This window comes from Streptopelia decaocto, assembly GCF_964273445.1.
Source record: "Streptopelia decaocto genome assembly, chromosome: Z".
Classification (NCBI taxonomy): domain Eukaryota; kingdom Metazoa; phylum Chordata; class Aves; order Columbiformes; family Columbidae; genus Streptopelia; species Streptopelia decaocto.
The window spans coordinates 45,825,740-45,846,327 of record NC_138657.1 but is presented as its reverse complement, the minus strand read 5'-3'; the positions used below and the strand labels follow the sequence as shown (position 1 = coordinate 45,846,327).

Sequence of the window (20,588 nt, the reverse complement as noted above, 5' to 3'; positions counted from 1 at the left end):
CTACCAGAAGGAACATGGGGGTATTTTATTATCAATGTTCCCCCACTTAGAAAAAAGAAAATTAACACAAAATGCAGGGGAAATGCAACGAAAGAAAACCTACACTAGATCACAAGGAAACACGGTCAAGTTCAAAGTGCATTTCCATGTGGTTAACATACATTCCTTCATAAACTTACTGCAACAGTTATCTCCAAATACCATGACTTCACCACATGTAAGACAAAGTCTGCCCATGAAGTGGTCATCAGAGCTGCCTGCCCCAATGAAAGGTCCCAATGGCAGAGGATCCTTTCAAAGTGCCCTGAAAATATCTTCACCTTGCTCAGGCCATGGTTGTATGGTCAATGACACTCCTGTGTAGAAGTGCAGTGGTGCTCACAAACTTCTTCCTGCCTAAAAGCAATATCTATCCTGTTTACATATTTCTTTAAAGAAACAGGCTCTTTAAAGCTTCTGTGATTTGAACTTGAGACCTAAATGATCCTCAGTAGTGAGGATGGGAAAACTGGAGCCTTTTCTTGTGGCCAAATAACAGCCAAGGACAGAGATGGGAGTTGCAATGCCTGTAACGCTTGACTTACTGGAGCTTCTTTCCTATCCACTGCAACAGGGATAACAGATCTTGATTCAAAGCAAACATTACTAGGATTAGAAGGCAACTTGGGATTGAACCTCCTGACACTGGACAAAAAACATGCAAATCAGTAAAGAAAGTCATAATATCTTCCACTTTGAAAAACGTTACCTTCCCTGTAAGTTACCAATGATGAAGAGTGGTATTTTTCTGGGTCAGATGTGAAGAAAACCACAGAGGATTTCAGAGCTATCTCATCGTACATTATCCTCTGATCACTATATATTAGTAAATAATTATTTAGTGAAACCACACAATGAAAATCAACTAGCCATTCTGACTGTAAGATCCCATATGTCTGCATTATTACAGAAACAGCAGTCTCTGAAGCTAATTCTCATGAAATGTTAAGTACAATTGCTTGCATTGTCAAACATCACAGAAAGAAGAGTAGCTTAGCAGCTTCTCAAAAGCATAATCCACATGTGAAAATTTCACTTTTGTATACTTCTTTGCTACTTTCAAATAAATATTACACATCTAAGTATAAAATTAAGAGGAACTCAAAATGGTTATCAGCTGAAGGAAAATACAATACGTAAGGTGCTACAGCTTATTCTCAGATTTCATGCAGTTACTCCTACTGCAAATCTAAATAGCTTTAAGGGCCTATACTTGCAGTGGATGGGAAGAACAACAGGCACAAAGCTAGATTCAGTTCTGTTTCGGTAGAAAACATTGCATCCAGAGAGGGGCTCAGAGCTGGGACTGGATCTCCCAACATTTTAGACGTGTGCTTCTTCGTAGTTCTCTGCTGGCATGCTGGACTGTGTAAGGAAGGGTCTACACTTTTAGGAACTGGAGAGTATTTACGGCCACCCATCCTGCATTTTTTTGCATTCATTGATCAAGTCAAAAGCACGAATGCAGCTGTCCCCTCCTCAGGATCACAAGAGGAATGGCAGAGAAGGTCCATATGATTTCTGATACACCCAAGTACATTGGTGAAGGATTGCATCTCCTTGTCGCAGTACAGAGCTTCCTTCTCCACGTGTGATTCAGAGCTCAGAATATTGATAAAATACAAACTGCTTTTTCTAATAAAAACAAAAAACAAAAAAACCCCAACCAACCAACCAAAAACATGCACTTCCCTGCGGGCTGCAATGTTAACAGAACAAGAAACACAGTCCAGAAGGCCAGTGACGAACATGTCTGCAGTCCCTGCTGCCAAGGCCACACTTGTGTGCATGCTCTGTGCACCAGTTTTCATGACCAAGCTTTTGTGGGCACTTTGGGCTCTTAAGGGTCTCACGTCTCAAGGGCTGCCAGGCTCTTCTCATTGCCTCTGGCTGCAGATGGGACTTTTGGAAGGGGCTGTGTCAGGGACAATTTTAGCTGATCTTTGGTGAAGGGCTATGAAGAAGGCTTTTTTTCTTATGATTGCTGATGGAAGGACGAGCAAGGAAGCATAAAGAGATATCTTGTTCTGACAGGGCCATTTCTTTTTACATTTACATAGCTGCATGAAAGGGTTTCAGCCAAAGACTGTTGCCAGACAAGCAACATATTGGACACAGCTCTGAAACAAATTCCAGCTCTCTGAGGAAAACTGTTAGTGCTTGAAAACAACAGCCCAGGAAATTTATTTTTTTTTTTTCCTCAGCTGTGCTCTCCCATATCAAAGAATGGAATTTTCCTTGCCCAGATCAAACCCAACATATCAATCAAATAGAAAACTTACAGAACGCTATGAACCAGTCCATGATTTTTCACTATTTAGATACATTGGTCTGTATTTCATGCAGAGAAAAACAATTCTAAGAAACAATAAAAAGAAATGTTTACAACAGAAAACCAAACCAAATCAAAACAAACAAACCCTCCCTGAAGAACAGAAAGTAAAATGCAACATAGTTAGAGAGGAATATTTTGCTTTTAAAAAGCCATATGCCCATTCTGTGTAACAGTTTACTACATCATATTGAGTACATCAGACCTGAAGGGTGGTAGCAGTTAATGAATTTTCGCTTTCCCAGATTAAAGGCTAACTGGGGAAGACAGAATTATCTGAGTCAGAAATCTAAATCCATCTAAACCCAGCTGGCTTTGGCATTTGTTTCGTGGTGAAGCTGTCCACAGGCTAGAGCACAAGAAGCCATGTAGCCCACAGGGTAGGTCTTGCACACCTGTGTGGTGGTGGGAACGCCAGGAGCAGAGACCAGCCTGCCAAAGCCACGCTGCTGCCTGTCAACTCCAAAGCCTGATGTGTAACGTGAGTCACAGAGCATCCTTAGAGCACCATCCTGCTAGAGAGGGGCACAAGCAAACAGCCCCAACATGTGGTCCTTAACTTAGATTACTGGGTTACCTGTATCAGAGCTTAAAAAGACCTCAAAAGAGACATGTTTTACTGGCTATTTCAATAGCTATTTCTCAACAAATGCTCTTGCAGCAGTATGAACCCAGCTATATCACTATTCTGTTTACCCAACTTGATAGTTTGGAAAATACCTTTATTAAGCTATTTCAACATTTCTTCATCTCACAAAAACACATCTTCCATTTGTTCCTGAAACAGACACTCAAGATCTGCTCAGATACATACCTGCTTCAGTCTGCTGCTTCCTCCAGAGCATGGGCAGAGATGGAGGAAAGGCAGCAAGTCTGAAAAGGAAGCAGGTCTGCATTCTGGCTAAACAGGGCATCCTCTGAAAACCTCTACTTTGAAATTCAGCTTACGGAAGTTGCAGCTTGAACACCTCCACTGCTACCACTTGTGAGGACTCAGCACAGGACCGCGGCAGTCTCACATGGAAACAAGCGCAAAAACATGTAGGGCTGGAAATAGTTATTTTAGATTCAAAAGTGACATACCAGAGCTGATCCTCGCTGCAAGTTTCATTGACCACATGGGTATTTGTGGGACTACGGTGGGTCCTCGGATTCCCTGACGGAGGGCATGGGAACAGAAATTAGCCTTGAAGATATTAGGGCCTACCTGTGAGAAAGATGGGAGTAAAGGAGTATCCGGAGATGTTAAGGATGTACCCGTGAGAGAGAAGGGAGTAAAAGAGTAACATTGATGATAGCAAAAATAGCCAATGAGATGTTAGTGCTGTAACTTGTAACCAATAGTGAAGAGACACATGAATTGGTAAAACTGTATAAAAATGCACTTGTGGCAATAAATGGCATCTACTACTTTCATCCTGGAAGAACTTGGTCTATGCCATTTGTCCATTTCAACCGCAACAGGTATTTAAAGAAAAAAATTATAACAGTTTGTCTTGAGTTGGCTTCTTTACACATTAACAGAGTCTTCTTCACACTATCTGATAAAAAAATTCAGAGCCTACTAGAGACTGAAGCTTTTTATTTTATTTGTGGATTTACTAGTTTCTTTTGACAGGTTTGTCCTTCTAGACAACCACACATACAAAGTTATTGCAGGGAGTCATGCTTGCACAGAAAACCAGATAAACCCTTTAAAGTAGTGAGATCATCTCTTATTTCTTCAGAGTGCTTTGTCTAAAACTATGCTGTTCTTACCAACAAAACTTGGCTTATGTTCACCTGTTTGATTTACCAGCGAACAGCAGAATCCATAATTTACAAAATAAATACTGCCAAGACATCACTTTCTGAATGGACTCTGAATCTTTGTCCACTGTTTTGAATGTATTTCATAATGGAGAAGATGGAACTCTCTTTTACATTTCTCCCTCATCAGTTTTGCCACAAAATCCTCGCATTCAAACAAGGGAACAAGCAATGGTAAATCAATCCCTCATGACTGACATGTGCTGTCCCAGATGGTTACAAGCAGCATGAAGGGTTATGCCATGTCGTTAGATGGAACTGCAGCCCTTTTCCTTTCTCTTATGTGAATGTAGCTGCTGATGTTTGCTGCGTTTGAACAGTGACATTCATACACGTGACATTCATTACAGATGCACTGAAAGCAGCCTGCTGTGCTGTAACACCCCAGATGGTTCACCATGACAGAAGTAATTTTAGCTGCTGGACTATGAGTTAGCACTCAGGTGAGCTACTGCAGTCTGTCCTGCTTGTCTTCTGTTCTCTGCAAAACCCCAACACTGGGTATAGAGTACCTGGCATCAGTGTGCTGCATCATTTTGAGACTGGCATTTGGGGAAAGTATCCAGCATGGAGGGGCATTGCCCCTCCGGCAATTCCTGCAGAGAAAATAAAGATGCTGGCAGACCCCAGCCATGCACATCTGCATAAGCACCTGCACCAGCACAGAAAGGACAGGAACCTCCATCTGCTGCTGCATGGTGGTAGCAGGACCCTGTGAACTTGAAGCAGAAGCAGCAGCTGAGTGGTGGAAGCACCTCTCAAGGGAATGTCTGTGTCTCACCACTAAGTGAGCATCAGTTGCCATCAGGCAGGGAGCTGTGGTGCTTTGGCTGCCTGCAGCAGTGAATCAGCATTTGTCTGCTTGTTGATCCTCCCAGCTCTGGATTTCCAATGAGAAATGAAGTTGGAGGGAGGATCTCAGAAGAAAAAACAAGGATTGAGATGAAGACAGTAGGAGAGAGAAAAACCCTGTTTCCACAGATCTGCTCTTCAGGACATTAGCAGCATCATATTTATGTCTTCTAGCCTTTATTTTTTGAGGAAGGAGATGTTAGGAGTCTGTCTGCTCCATTTCAGCCAATTGAGCAATTTCAACTACATTTTACAGGAAACTAACACCTTTGAGACTTTACCAACCATCTCTCTCCCTAGGTTGAAAAAATTAAGCAGCTAGGAAGAGAAAAGGGATCTTTTTAGTCCTGGCACCAAGAGAAAGACTACAAGATGCACCTTCAGTATATACACATGCATACTCATGTGGTGCTCAAATTAAAGATGCTTCAACGAAGCACGCTTGCAGGAAGAGAGAACTCCTATTTATGAGAGACGTGGAGCGGTTAAGTTTCTAGTTTGTGAGTTTGTTCAATTATCCATCCTTCCAGACAATCATACATGCAAGCTTATTCTGGGGTGTTGTATCTGCACAGAAAAACACGCTGAATTTTTTGTTAGCAACAATGTTCCATAATACACCTAATCACATCATAACAGAGTTTTATATTAAATCTTGATTTTTAAATGCAGGACATAATTTTAAGGCTTTAAAACTGAGAGTTTTTTACTGCATGCCTTTCAAAGTTCTTTATAGCAACATAAAATCATGCATCCATGTGTCACATAGAAAGATACAAGAACATCAGTGAAGTTGGCACAATCAGGTGCAAGAAAAAGGACTGACTTGCATCCCTGATAGTGTATGGTACCTAGCTCTACAGTTACTAAATATTGCACACTAAAATAAAATCCAGAATTATTATATTTTATTACCATAAAGTACGATAATAATTACGTAGTATGATAATACTCTATCGATCTGGGAAACCACAACAGTACCACAAAATAATTTTAAAACCCAAGCGAAAAAAGATGTGTATGTTTACTTCCTAACTGACAGCATACTGATTTTCTGCTACTGCTGCTTATCAGATGGACTCAGCTCAGCAAGGTATTTGAAAAAGCACATTCTGATAATTAAATTTACTGTTTGTTTACACTCCATCTCCTGCCCATCATTGCTACTGTATAAGAATTTGTATCAGAAAATCCACCAAACCCCCCACATCCAGCACTCTTCACCAAGGAATCAAATTTGTCAGTGCCTAGAAATTGAACTACCACTGGCTGTGCACTATGTGATAAGTGTGAAGTGGCACTGATTCCTGAAAACATCAGCAGCATTATTCATCTCTGTCAGAGTCCAGATCATCAGACACAGGAGCCTATGAAAACCTCAACTGAAAAGAAGGTAGGTGTGTAATTTAAAGCCTAGATACTCCTTGTTTTTGTTGATTGTTATTAAGAAACACTAAAAATGGAGGTAAAATAATTCAGAAAGCAACTTGCACATGCCAACAAACTAGTATGAGAACCAGTTACACAGAGACATAAAAAGTATCAGGAAAGAGTAAATTAAGAAGGAGAAAACCAGATTCATTACAAGTTGTAAAATGTTGTAAAATGCCAGCAATCTACAGTTGCTGGCATTTCAGGGGAACAGTAAGGAATCCTAAGGTAATAAGTAAGGAATTTTGTTTCACTCATGCTGTCAGGGCCACAGAAATGGAGCCACTTATCTGAAACAATGACAGATAAGTTATTACACAGCCTGTTTAAGAGTGACTGGTGTGAGTCCATCTTATCTCATGCCAGCCCCTTGGCAAGCCAGGAGTCTCCTCTGAAGACAGCAGAAAATCTCTTAGCATTTCTTCAAACCACAAGTATGGAGATTTGGGTAAGTTTCCATATTACCTTATGAAAAAATGTAATTTTGTAAATAGCCATTTTGCTGACAGCCTGCTATCTAGTCAGTCCAGTACTATGAAATTGGAGACTAAAAACTGCACAAGGCTATAATAGTACTATTGAGCAATTTTTTTGCAAATGTCTTTCATTGCAATTTACTTCTGAACAATCCATCTGTTTTTATCCTTACTATGATTACTGAGGCAGGAATAGCAAGACACAGGGAGACAAGCCTGTCCTCGCTTAGGTTTGCAGGCATGGCAGGCTTGGGAGACAGAAGAACAGCTGTGTGGATGGGGAGAGCTGAAGAAAGGGGCTTCCTTATGCTTCAGTAAATCTTCTCAAGGATAAAGCAGTGACTTCTGCAAAGGTGCTGCTACTCTGTGCCGGTTCCTTGGGGAAGCAATTTTGTGCCTGGTAGCATACTGCAGGGACTGGGGTTTCTCCTGTCCTCTGGCTGTTGTTTGCGCAGCGGACAGGTGCATTCAGGCCCTTCTCACCACACTGGTTTCTGTAACAGTCATTAAATTCCTCTACGGTTCCTCAAACCTTAGAAAAGTTTTAGGGAATTTAATGTAACAATTAACTAGATGCCTTTTAGCCCTTAGAAAATCATGTAATATCTGTCCACTCCTGCAGTGCCAGTTAACATTTCTCATCTGTCTACTAACACACAGCTGGGTGCTTTCCTGTTTTGATATTTCTCCTTGGGCAATTTCTGAGGCAAGACCTTCTCAGTCTCCATTGGGAACTGCCATGACCCTTTCTGTAGCATCCAATTGCTAGTTTTTTATTGTTTTTACATAGTATGTGAGGCTTCCAGGATGCTTTAGGAGCTTCCCCAGCCTTCAGAGTCCTGCCAGGCTCCTACAGTGACATGTAGACATAGACTGTACACTATTTACATTCCTTAGGGACAGATACTTGCGTGTCATGCCCCTGCATGACAATTTCCACAACATGTGCAATAAAAAATACAATAATACAAGAGCATTAGCAGGCTAAAGTCTGAGAGAAAGCCAGTCTTTTTCCTTTACTTGTACTATATTAATTGCTAAGAGTATGCTCAGTAACATACAGAAGAAACAGGTGGCCGTCTAAAGCCAAGATGCAGTCTCATGCCCAGTGTCAGCACAGAGCTTGTTTCCCATGCCAGGCTGCTCCCCTTCTGAAGGGGATGGCCAGACCATTGCCAAATGATGCCCCGAAGATCAGTGAATCAGGCACAGAGACACTGCCTTTGGACTGTGTCAGCATACTCTTCATACAATGTTTCCAACAACCCATCTTATAAATGAGGGTACAGGCAAACTGCGCATCTGCCTGAGATGAATTGGGAAGAGGTTGAATCCTTGAGTCCTTAGCCAGTTCTTAGACAACAACTTCCTCGTGTGTCAGTTTTCTGGAATAAGAATCAAGTGCAGGCACTGCCTCAAAACCAGCAGCATTTGGTACTGCTTTTGTGGTGTATTGTAAGTTAAAACAAGAGCTAGTTTATCACTTTCATTGCTATTTTGAAGTATTTTTCAAACTAATACTGTAGTAACTTGTTTCCAAAATGAGAGAAGGACATCTTACTTATATGAAAGCATAATTTAAGATGATAACAACTTAGCAAATATGACCCTGACTTTTTGTTGCACTGGACATTAACTGTAATACAGTAAATCTGCAGCATGATCATTAACGCTTGTTCCATTTCCTCTATTAGAGATAATAGCAAATACAATGCCCTCATTTCCTTATTGCTGATGGTAGCATTGCCAGACTGTTTTGACTGTAAATCTTTTCTCTGTGCTGCAAAAAAGAGCTTTGCACTCAGCTTAAAACAGGTCTCTGAAGTGTTTTTGACAAAATAAATCTGAAACAAGGTACCGATAAATCAGGCTGGTGTGATAATAAAACCCACTCTATTTCCCTTCCAACAATTTGAACATATCATTAACAAGAAAAATTACTTTTAAATCTGTTTACAACAAACAAGAAGAACGAATGAATGTAAGCTAGCAAGATTATGAATCCATTCAGAATGCTCTCTCCCTCTAAACATATTATCCTATGTATGAAACCATTACTTAACATTCCTTCAGAAATCGCATATTTAGGACACAAATGCCTTCCTCTCCCAGGCAGTGCCTGAACTTCAATAGGCATCCTACATAACTTGACAGTTTACCTACTTGCCTATTTCTTCCAGACAGTAATGTGATAGCCAGGTCTCCCGAGGACATTCAAGAAGCCCCTGTTAAAATACTGTCATGAAACAGAGGAAAAGGCTGAGACAATTTTTTGGCTTCCATGGATTCTTCTCTGCACGTGTTGTGTTAAATTACCCATCTCTGAGAGGATTCACCTTCAAGCCTCACAAAAAATATTTGAAGAAATAAACACTTTGTGCCCAGAACACATCAAATGGCAATTATTTTCTTAATTAAAAGAACCCAACACCAATGCCTTAGGATGAATACGGTTACTTCTCCTCACAAGTCATTAAGATGTATGCCATGTCCATGGCAATACCCACAGTTCAGATTCAAGGGAATAATGTATATAACTAGCCTGCAAAACAAACCTTGATACCATTCCAACCATCGGCCCTGTCTGCCTTCACTGACTGTGATTATAACAAGGTATATGCAAGCAAAAAAAAAAGACTGTTCCCTTATTTCTCCCTCTAGAGATCATGTAGTCCAACCCACCTGCTAAAGCAGGTTCACCCAGAGCAGATCACACATGAATGTGTCCAGGCGGGTTTTGAATGTCTCCAGAGAAGGAGACTCAACAACCTCTCTGGGCAGCCTGTGCCAGTGCTCTGGCACCCTCAAAGTAAAGAAGTTTCTCCTCATGTTCAGATGGAACTTCCTATGCTTCAGTCTGTGCCTGTTGCCCACCACTGAAAGGAGTCTGGTCCCATTGTCTCGACACCCACCCTTGAGATATTTATAAACATTGATAAGATCCCCTCTCAGCCTTCTTTTCTCCAGGCTTAACAGACCCAGCTCTCTTGTAAGATGCTCCAGACCCCTCATCATCTTTGCGGCCCGCCACTGGACTCCCTCCAGTAATTCCTTGTCCTTCTTAAACTGGGGAGCCCAGAACTGGATGCAGTTCTCCAGATGTGGCCCCACCAGGGCAGAGTAGAGGGGGAGGAGAACCTCCCTCGACCTGCTGGGCACATTTTTCCTAGTGCACCCAGGATCCATTGGTCTTCTTGGCCACAAGGGCACATTGTTGACTCATGGTCCACGAGGACTCCCACATCCTTCTCCACAATGCTGCTTTCCAGCAAGTCCTCCCCTAACCTGTACTGGCACTTGCGGTTATTCTTCCCCAGTACAGGACCCTACACTTGCCCTTGTTGAACTTCATCAGGTTCAACTAGGGAGGTCCTAGTTGACTGGAAGTTGGCTAACATGATGCCCATCTACAAGAAGGGCCAGAAGAAGGAACAACAGGGAACAACAGACCTGCCAGTCTTATCTCAGTTCTGGGGAAGGTCATGGAGCAGATCATGCTGAGTGACATCACATGGCACATACAAGACAGTCAAGCGATCAGGCCCAGTCAACATGGTTTTATGAAAGGCAGGTCCTGTTTGACAAACCCTTGGGTCACCTTCTACAACAAGGTGACCCAACTAGTAGATGAGGGAAAGGCTGCGGATGTTGTGTACTTAGAATTCAGTAAGGCCTTTGACACCGCATCCCACAGCATTCTCTTGGAGAAGCTGGCAGCTCATGGCCTGGATGGGTGTACTCTGATGGATAAAAAACTGGCTGGATGGCCGGGCCCAAAGAGTTGTGGTGAACGGAGCCAAATCCAGTTGGTGGCCGGTCATGAGTGGTGTTCCCCAGGGCTCAGTATTGGGGCCAGTTCTGTTTAATCTCTTTATCAATTATCTGGATGAGGGGATTAAGTGTTCTCTCTCCGTAAGTTTGCAGATGACAACAAACTGGGTGGGAGTTTTGATCTACTCAGGGTAGGAAGGTCATACAGAGGGATCTGGACTGGCTGGGTTGTTGGGCTGAGGCCAGCTGTATGAGGTTTAACAAGGCCAAGTGCCAGGTCCTGCACTTGGGTCACAACAACCCCAGGCAGTGCTACACGCTCAGGGAAGAGTGTCTGGAAAGCTGTCTGGTAGAAAAGGATCTGGGGCTGTTGATTAACAGCCAGCTAAACATGAGCCAGCAGTGTGCCCAGGCGGCCAAAAAGGCCAACAGTATCCTGGCTGTATCAGGAATAGTGTGGCCAGCAGGACTAGAGAAGTGATTGTGCCAGTGTACTTGGCACTAGTGAAGACCCACCTTGAATAATGTGTTCAGTTTTGGGCTCCTCAACATAAGAAGGACATTGAGGTGCTAGAGAGAGTGCAGAGGAAGGGAATGAAGCTAGTGGATGATCTGGAGCACAAGCCTGATGAGGAGCGGCTGAGGGAACTGGGGCTGTTTGGCCTGGAGAAAAGGAGGCTAAGAGGAGACCTTATCGCTGTCTACAACTACCTGAAAGGAGGCTGTAGCATGGAGAGTGTTGGTCCCTTCTCCCAAGAAGCAAGTGATAGGACAAGCAGAAATGGCCTCACATTGCACCACAGGAGGTTCAGATTGGATACTAGGAAAAAATACTTCACATAAAGGGTTGTCAAGCATTGGAACAGGCTGCCCAGGGAAGAGGTGGAATCACCATCCCTGGAAGTGTTTAAAAGGTGTTTAGGCGAGGTTCTTAGGGACATGGTTTAGTGCTAGAGTTAGGTTACGGCTGGACTCAACAATCCTGAGGGTCTCTTCCAGTCAAAATAATTCCTAGGATTCTCTGATTCTCTGCCCAGCATTCCAATATTTCAAGGTATCACTGGATAGGCTGTAGGTCTTGCAGATTTCACTCTTCTTTGTCTGACACCCTCGTTTGATAGAAAGGGTTTATTATGCATATGAGGCATATTTTTTTATGGAAGTCCTTTTTAGAAATATTGTTAGAAACTCTTTGTTCTACCCTCTACTACAATCACTATTAAAGTGGACATTCATGCTATTTCAAGAGGCTACAAACAGAATCGCATCAGACAGTATACACTTCTCATTGTGAAGAATAACATCCATATTTTTTTCATGCTGTGATTTGCCTACACATATAGAATGATAATTTTATAAGTAAAAATGGTTATAAATAATAAAATTAGAATTATTTGTGTTTTCTTCCCTTACTATGACTTCAAGTGCACTATAAAACCCTCTGCAGCAAGCTATCCCTATAACAGGATACAGTTTAGTCATTGTCTTGTATCTTCCTTCCGGACAAGACTCCACAGGCAATTCAGAATACCTGTCAATTATCCCAAATTTGTTAAATCAGTTAGCACAACCAGTGTATCAGTTGTGACATTTCTTGTATTCATTTGCGTAACAAAGAAATGTTGCTCTGAGAGTTTTCCAAAGCTGCTTCACTTACATATCCATCTTCAGGCCGGGCATTTCTTTATAACTCATGAAATACAACTGTCATATGCATAGTTAGTAATCATTACGACTACTGTCACCTTGAGTAGAATATAATGAATATATATAATTTTGTCAAGAGATGAAGAAAGTTTTAAGCTATGTATTTATTTTTATTTTCAGAAAACAAAGTATCTTTCAATTAAGCAAAAGGAAATACCAAAGCATAGTAGTAATTTAAATACTTTAATAGATGACAGAGGCCAATTTGTAGCTACTTTATGAGCTTCACAGCTATTTTAGTAAATTTTTTAATAAAAAGTAGGTGTTCTCAGTATAATTTTCAAATTACTCTTAGATTTATGTATGACATGCTTATGTATCATGTGCATACGTAAATCTCTTATCCACTTAAATGTAATTCCAGCTAGGCATTTAACTGTAAATGGATCAAAGCATAGATATGATTTCTGCACAACTCTGCAGAGCTTCTTATGCACCATTTGTGCAAGCCCTGCTGACACAAGCCATGCAGCTGTCCTTGACATGAAATTTTTGACATTAGCAATTTGTAAGCAAAGACAATATTTTACAAGAACTAATTTCTGTAAGTACGCTGCTAGAAGTGATCATAGTTGATGACACCAGCTACAGGAACTAATGAAATGTTATGAATGAGTGTACAAACATTGCTGCAGTTAATGTTCATGTGGTACATCTTCAACTCTTGATCTAAACACCTTCAAAATATTTGGCACCTAACATAATTCTTACAATTAAAATTCAGTACTCTCCTGTATTTCCATGTCAATGGCTGAATATTATGAAGGTGACTCTTGCACTGTAAAAAAAGGTGCAAAGTACCAGTAAAATATATCAATAAAAGGAGAAGACTTGTAAAATGTTGGATGCCTTACTACTTCAGGCCACATTTCTGAAATAACCAGAATTTTTAACTGGTACTAGAGATCTTGTTAAATTTCTTTATAGGGTTGGATCTACTATCTTCATTTTCTACTGCCCAGTTCAGTACTGTAGGAATATTCCAAAATTTGTTTTTGTAATTCCCCAGTCAACATCGCCTTCACCTTTAAGTAAAATGATCTGCATCTAGCTAATAGCAACAAACTCTGCATACATCCAGTAGTGTCCACGTCTTATTATTCCTTAATGTTTTCTAAAAATTGAGCTGTCTTAACATTAATTAAAAGTTATCTTTTTAAGAAAAGTTTTTCAGAAACACAGCAGAATTTGACCACACAGTGATTTTAATTTTATGTTAGTTTCCTACAGCTATATTTAATATTTAATATAAAATCATTTGCCCCTAAAACCCCTGAAATAGAACAAATGCCAGAAGACTCCCTATATGTATGGGAACTTTTAAATTTAAGGATCAGTTAAACCCACTGACCCACTGAGTTCTATGTAGTTGCATTAACCTTATGACAAGCTCACAAGAAGGAACAAACACTAATAAAAATAAAGTTACACAGAAACCTCATCACATGTCCCCATGCAGATTTCAGAAAAAAGACCGTAGAAGGCCAAAGGATTACCTTTCAGAAGACGTTTCTGAAAAAACATGAGAAGACCTATCATGGATTGCTGGACCCATCTGCTTCTTTTTCTTCACAAGCTACTACCCTACCACAAAATGGAAAACAACTCATGTCCATAGCACCTGTGAACTCCCAAGATCAAAAGCTACCATGTTCTTCACCACATCACTACTGTACATTGTAAAGCAAGTATAAGTCCTAACCTTTGAATGCTTCTTCAAAAAGCCTTTACCTTAGTGTTTATGTTGAACAGGACAGGACAAGAGTCAACAGTATAATGAAATTACTATTTCTTCTTGGATGAAGAGCACTCAGCAGTGTCAACACTATGGCTACCATAAGCCATCCCCGCAAGCCAGGCTGAGCACATGGCTGGTCCTCTTTATCCTTCTTAACAAGCCAAGAGAAAATATTGCCCAGTCACAAAGGATAGAAAGGGTCTTTTGTTTTGGTTTGGTTTTGCCTTACTCTTCAAGGTGACAGGATACCAAAGGAGGACAGTTCCACTCAGGATAGGTTCTTCTCCTTTTTGTGTCATCCAGGGAAATTCAAAGACTTTTGTCTCCCAGTCCTCTTCCTGAGAACAGAAGGATTATCTGAAATATCAGCAGCTAACACTAAAAGCTGTTGTGAAGAAGCCCAGAAACATGTACAGTTGTGTACCTATTGTTCTGGTCTTTCTTCATGGACCACGGTTTTAGGAGACTAGATGGACAGCTATGGAGCGCACTGAAAAAGGTTTGGTGACAGAAGGACATCGGAGAGGAAAGACTGCTGCTGGGTAAAGTTATGTTGGTAGGAGTTTTCCAGTCACAGTTGCTGAACTGAGAGCAAACTAGCTGGCAAAGATGAAGATCACATTACAAAAAACTGGTCAGGAGACAGGGTGTCCAGTACAGACCTAGTAGTAATTTTTTGTGACAATAAGTCACTCCATAATCACATCTTGCATGTCTTCCACTTGCACCCCATTTAACATGACTGAAGTGCAGAAACACCCAACACATTATAAGACAAAGTGTAAAACAAACAACCCCAACAAATATGTAGGGAGAAATCTGTTAGGCAAAATAATATATCCACACAGTCAGTTTTCCAGGATATTATGAATTATAATCTTATAAGGAAAACATATACTAAGAAGTTCGTGTTTGTGTTTCATCCATTAAAAAGGGGCATTAAACACCCCAAGATCTGCTTCGCTACAAAAATCAGAATGAACAGGACAGCTCTTGAACACATTGGGCCACCGGCGCTAAATGCTCTGAACTACTCCCGAGCTCAGGGACATGGGTGTCAACATCACATCTCCCTGATGGTTCAAGTTCAGCTTCTGTGAGCAATCCTTACCTCCCAGGCAAGCTTAAAGCTAACAGTGCTCCACACCACCTCAGTGACAGGATAGAGCTGAAGAATTAGCACAATGATTCAGTGTCTAGGTTTTCTGTGTTGTATTTTTCCCTGCGTGAATTATCACAAAAGTAATGCAGAATTTCTCCTGCATATTGACAACATTTTTGTTTTTTCCTGAAAAAGAGAACAAATACAAGCCTCTCCATTATACATTTCCACAACTACATTGCAAACCATGTTTTTAACTGGAGATAGCTGCTGTGCCTCTTTTGAACTCAGTGTTTATCTACCTCTTCTTCCAAAACATTGCCATGCAATTTCCCAAAATGAAGAGCATGCCAGAGTGCAAGTGTAAAACCTGAAAACCAACAATCTCTGTGCTTTTTTTCCTGTTCTTGTTGGTGGGTTAGAAGGAGAATGGAAAAAAGCAGACCATGCTGTCAGGGAACACAATATGACATCATAATACTTTTCACAGAATTGCAGCCAGAACAGCAAATTCCTTCTTATCTTACAGGATCAAGCATTGGTCCTTTTACTAACGACTGCATACTCAATGAACACACTAAATCTGGCTTAAACCTGCAAGTTACTGGAACACCACTTCAAGCAAACATTCTGAAAATTTCCATCACTGGAAAAGCAGAGATTGCTGCATTTTGGTAGCTTTAGATCAGAACAACTGTTGTTTCCTAACCATACCCTGGGCAATACTTATGCCCAGAACAGCCTCAGAAAACCACTCCCTGCTACCAGAGGGAGAATGGAAAACACTCAGGATTCACCAGGGAATGGGGAGAGGTCTGAAGGTGCAAATACCTCCTCTATTAAAAAGATCATCTTTTGCAAAATATTCTAAGGAGGGGAAGTCAATGTTCGTCAATATATGTAATCATGCATAAGATTCCTCCTCTTACATGCAGTATTCCTGTATTTTGTTATTACTTTACACAGGTCTTTATCCTGTATTATAATACCTAGGCAGCCCTGCCATTCTCTTTTGTGGAATTTAACCTCATTTTCTACAGAACTGAGTCCCAGGTTTCTTCCCTATTTGTCTCAATACATTTATTGATCCTAATAGTGTGCCTTTTTAGGCTGGGCTAAGTATATATTGATAATGTAACACAGTTGCCTTGTTCAAAATTGCAGAATTCTGTGATGTTTACACCCTGGTTAAGTTCACCTTGTAGCTGGCGGCTAAAACTGAAAACCATTGGTTGCCTCTATTCCCAGCAAGCACTGTCTTAATGATTGTATAGAAAAAAAGGAAACTTAAAAAAAAAAAAAAAAAATCTAATGTCCACTTTTCTTTGAATGTTAAAAGCCCAAATATTGTAATAAATTCTCTTGGGTCTCAGCTGACCTTTAGAAGTCTGATTACCTCATTTGGTCTAAGGTCTAATTGTTAAACACACCAGTCCCTCGGGGTCTGTTAAATATACTTGCAAACTGCACATTCACAGTAGCTTCTTACTTACTATCATGTAGCTCATTATCGGACAGATCAAAGTTCACAGAAATGAATAGAAACCTTTAATCTAGATTCTCCCTCTCAAAACTGCAAGTGTCTAAGTGCCCTACCTTTGCAATCACAGCTGAGAATTCAGTGTGCTGCCTGTGAATTTAAGCTGATAAGGAACTGAATAGAAGTGCAGTCATACAATGAAGCTTGAAGTGGCAGAAAATTGAAATAAAAAACAGAAATTAAAACGGAGGGGGTCCTACATATAGCTTCAGAAAAATGGTCCTATCTGGACAAGATAATGACCAGTCATAAGAAAACAACCTATTATAAAATGTGAAAGTAACTTAGAATCTTCTGGCTGAGTTCAAAACTACATATAGAAGGCATGCTAGTAACTACCCTAATAACAAACAGTAAACTGTTAAAACTCATTTCAAATTTAAATATAATGAAAACAGTAATTTAACCCTCAAGCAGAAACCTATCACTTTGACACTAATACAGAGTAAGCAAGAAAGAACACAGTTTCTTTTTAGTGACATAAGATTTGAAAGTACACAATTAAAAAAATCACTGTCATTTTCCTAAGTCTGACCGGCTATAAAGTAGGTGTATCTTAAGTGAAAAAGTGTGCAAATATATATTTTTTACCAATATTTCAAGGGTTATTTGAATCCTATAACATCAATAACTCATTCTGCAAGTCAGGCAGTGAAGATATGGCCTCAGGACATCTGTGTGTGGAAATTAGTTGATTTTATAAAACAGAAAAACTGCTACCAGAATAAGCATGCAAGAAAACCACACTGTATAAATCTGATACTCTGGGAAGGAGAGAAAGGACAATGATGTGCCAAGAGAGGCTGCCCTCAGATGCATCCTCTCTCAGGAATGAAATTCACTCTGTTCTGAGATGCAACAAAACCTCCCTACCTGCTCTGAACAGTGCAGCAAAAGAGCTAAAAAGATGAACACTGTTTTGCCCTAGTTTTATGCTTGCCTTTTATATTATGAATGAAGCTATCTCCCAGCATGAAGAACAATGGAAGAATGATGGAAAAGGAGAGGTGCAGAAGAGAGAAAAAAAGGTAATCTGTTCCCACTACGGGCAAATACCGTTATAGACTGGGAACAGTGGATTTGATGCAACCAGCAGAAGGAGAAAACATGGAAAAGGGGAAAATTGATGCAGTGGTTTTCAGAACAATACTTTTTTTTTATTTTCTCTGTTGTCGGGAGGACAGATGTCTGATACATTTATGTTGGTTTGTGACATGGAAGATTAAGATTCATTTTCTGCTTGCATAATTCTTGGTACGCTAGTTAGAGCTACACTTACAGTTACTCAGATATTACAAGAAACAGATATATCTAGAAGCTTTATGGGATTTCTTTAAGAGTATTAGTCCATTTGGTTTAATAATTTCAAAAGGAATTGAACAAAAATGCTCTGGTGCTTTTCTAATCCCTCTTTATACTTTTGATTAAATCTTTTGGAGGGGTTTCAAAAAAAAACCTTTTCTAAATGAAGACATAATTGCCTCTCATGTCAAAGATCCATTGTGAGGACAGATTCATTGCTACAGAAACAGCCCTTAACAAGGGATTTATATGTCAAGCAGATAGCCCAGTTCAAGACAGTTCAGGAAAGCAAGGATGAATGCTTCTCTTGCTAAGAGCAATTTCTGAAAATTGCAAAGGTCAAAATGCCTACCTGGTGCCAGAAGTATATTCATTGGCATGGTCTATTGAGGGGATTGTACAATTATTTGGTTTTAAGAATGATCTATGGATATATTTCCTTTTATTCTGGAAAGATTACTCTGCTGCAGCAGTATTTTACAGTTTCTAACAATAACTCCCATTCTTCTCACAAACACCATTCTGTCAAGTTTTCAGCCCCTATCTACCACAGTTTTTCAGTTGGGCTGCAAGGATCCCAAGTTGGGAACTGCCTCTTCCACAGCTTTCCCAGCTTGGACTTCAATATTGAGTACCAGTTGTAAGAGCAAAGGTCAATACAGTCAATCCTTGCTAGTGATCTAGCACAAGGATGTAAAGAACTCCCAATTATTGCATAGTCATATAAAGGTCAGCGGTTTAGCTTTCATACATCACTGTTCCATTGATTTCAACAAAGCTATTACAACTCATAGAAGCAGAAGATCTCCATCTGGTTCCTAGCTTTTAAAATAAAGAGCTGAAATACCTTCTGAACCATCTTTCAGCAAAACTTACTCATCATTTTTGCAAAAGAATGATAAATAATGTAGAACCATCTTAACTGGGGCACTTTGACTGGAAGAAAAAAATTGGTCATAAAATAATAATATGACTCAATTTTAAGAAGTTTATACAAATGCATTATGCTGTGCACTAAACTTAAATACATAATTCAGATTGCTTTGGCTGAGAGTGACTCAGTAAGCATCAGATCGTTCGGAAAGTAGCACAAAGGGAACACGACGGTCTTGCAATATGCTTGGTTACTGCAGCACACACCAGTTTCACATCTTAGTGTGAACAGGCTTGCAAATAATACCAAACCATGAGTATTTCGTTACCATCCCAGATAAATATGCCCAAGCTGGTTTGTTCCTTCCGAATAATCGCATTACTGCTGTAACCACATTAACTTTTCCTCACCTCTAGGTACTTTCCACAGGGAACAACCACCACCACCAGTCCTTTCCTGAGGACAGCTCTTTCAAGACTGCATCTCTGTGGATGATCTGTACAGATCCTGCCCCATGACTACCATCCTGCGAAAGAGCCCTTCAGGTTGACTTCTCTTTTTTTAATGTGATCAAAAGCTGATTTTTGTTTGAAAAGTCTGACAATCTGGAAATACACCCAAAGTCAGTCATGTCTCATCTGCACTGTTTGCACACCTCTGAGCACTTGCGTCTGCTCCAAGATCTTTGCAGTCTTTCTGCTATGTGGCTGCTTCACCCCAAACATCTGCTGCAGACAACCACACAGTGCCACTGGATAAAATCCAGTGTATCTCCTGCTGACTCTGAGGTCAGACTGACAGGCAGAGCAGAAGGCAAAACGTTTAGCATCTATCCCTCCTTAGGCCTTGCTAACATCTTAGTTTCACAAGGTAAAATTGCCTCTATATTACTATTTCTCTGAAACGTCCTGAGTGTCCCAACTGAACTGTTTTTTTTTCTTGTCCAACATGTCCCCTCTCTTCTGTTCTGAAGGTGATCAGTGCTAGCATATAGACTGGACATTTGACAAATTAATTTCTTACGTACTTTCCCAGTATCTGATTGCTGGTTGGTGAAGATCTGGTGTGAAATCTGATGGAAAAGCTACAAGTGACTGAGGATAGATAATGCACAGAAATAGTGTGTGTAGCCATTAGAAGCTTTTCAACTTCTTGTCTCAAAAATCTTTATACTTTTCTCTAAGTGACAGAATGTGAAACAGTTGTACAAAGATTCAAATGTTTGAAAACCTCACAAAATATAGAGGAAGAAGGTACATTAGGAACTGCTCAAACTACTGGCACCAAACTTTATTCTGATGTCTCTCAATATTACCGTAATTCTGTGTATGTATGTGCAATTTGAAGGGCAATGAGAATCGATTTTTGGTTAGATATGTTGTAACCTACACTACCCACTTTCTCAGTAGTCCACACTTCCTTGCAATCAGTCTTGTTTATATAAATGCTCCTGCATAGTGGCAAAAACTGTGATGGGTCACTTTCAGGCAACAACTGCAAATAAAGCTTAACTGTTTTCATGGCAATATTCCAAAGAGTCTCTGCCTCAAATTCTTCTTACTTTTTACACCAGCTAAAGTTCAGCCAATCTATTATCCTTTTAAGTTGAGAGGAA

The 20,588-nt window shown here is 40.3% G+C and overlaps 1 protein-coding gene across 1 annotated transcript in view; it reads right to left on the bottom strand.

Moving 5' to 3' along the window:
- CAMK4 (calcium/calmodulin dependent protein kinase IV) overlaps positions 1-20,588 on the bottom strand; it is a 186,084-nt gene that overhangs the window by 40,313 nt on the left and 125,183 nt on the right. The gene's annotated exons all lie outside the window — the stretch shown is intronic.